The sequence below is a fragment of the Mus pahari genome, unplaced genomic scaffold (genome assembly GCF_900095145.1).
Source record: "Mus pahari unplaced genomic scaffold, PAHARI_EIJ_v1.1 scaffold_14783_1, whole genome shotgun sequence".
Taxonomy (NCBI): Eukaryota; Metazoa; Chordata; class Mammalia; order Rodentia; family Muridae; genus Mus; species Mus pahari.
In genome coordinates this window covers 1-1,557 of record NW_018392330.1, presented here as the reverse complement: position 1 = coordinate 1,557, position 1,557 = coordinate 1, and positions in this window count along the sequence as shown.

Sequence of the window (1,557 nt, the reverse complement as noted above, 5' to 3'; positions counted from 1 at the left end):
TACCTCCCTTCCTTATTGTAAGTTTTTAATTGCTACATTATTCTTAGTTATGATAGCTGGATACACCTGCACCAAATGGGACATATTAACCTCAGAAAATTACTTATTTACTTCAATTCTTAAAGATTTAACTGATGTCACTAAGCTTACCAGTAGACATATCTAACTATTCAGTCATTTCATGGTCTCTCAAGTGGTAATTTTCGAATGGTGTGATTTCTGTGCATCTGTGCTGGTAAATCTAGGTACTGAGAGTTCATGTGTGGTCTAAGAACAGTTAAATTCCTGGAGATAAAATTTCATGTCCTTTAACCCCATCCTCTGAATCTTACATTCTTTTTCATGTTTTATGAAGGTCTTTGATTCTTGGGTGAGTGGCAGGTTTTAATGAATCACCTGTTGCTGAATACTCTGCCAATCTTTCTCAACACTATAATGACTCATGAATGTCTGCATCAATCATTACAGAGAGCACAATGAGCCTCTGGGATCAAGGCTCAGACAATATACTGGGTATGAACATAAATATTTATAATGCAGTTTGACAACATGATCATTAGCAGTACAACTGAGGTCTGCTAGGCCCTGTACCTTCTCTAAACATGGTTTTTAACCACCCTTACCTGGAATGAAAACATTCCTATGAAAATTGGCCAAAAAATATATAAATAAAAATATTGTGTTGCTACCCATCAATAACTCTCTCACAAATCTACTCAAATGACTCCACATCTTATTGTAGAGATGCTCAGACATTCACTTTATCCACAGAAAGATATTCATAATATTTAACAGAATATAGAGGAAGGAATCATCCCAAATTTCTAATAAAACATAAATAAAGAAGGACAAATTTGTACATATAGAAAAGTGAATATTGCTCAATGATAAAAAAAATTTGAACTATCTGATCTATAAATATATGGAACTGGAAATTATATACCAAATATTTCACCCATGTCCATGAGGCAAGTGCTGCATGTTCTCATTCATAAGTGTTCCAAGATTTCAATATTGTGTTTGGTGTATTTAATTGTAGAGGCTAAGATACTTGAATTGGGACTTTAGAGTATGAGGAATTTACAAAGATGATAGAGTAAAAGGGAGATAAAAACTGAGAGTAAAACGTTTAAAATTAAGCAGATCATAAGAGCCAGAGTGGTTGTAGGGCTCCAAGGAAAGAGTGTCTTCCAGTCACAACTGGAGTCATACACATAAGAATTCACAGACACTATGACTGCAGGCATAGAGCCTGAAACAAGTCAACACAGATAAAATCCCCAAGTTGGGAAAAGGAAATGGATACAGAATCTCAGCCCTAAATGAGAAGAATTGTGACTGACACTAACATGTAAATGAATAATTAGTGTTCTCCAGTGCAGTCTCATGGGGGATGTTAAGCACAGTTAATCATGAGAACATGCTTAACAATTGATAGCCAAAAAAGAAAAAGGAAAGAAAAAGAAAAGAACTCAATGAAATTTTCACAAACTTTTTTTCTAATATTGCCTTCTTAAACTCCTTTTATCTCACTTAGGTTTTGTCTATATATCATAG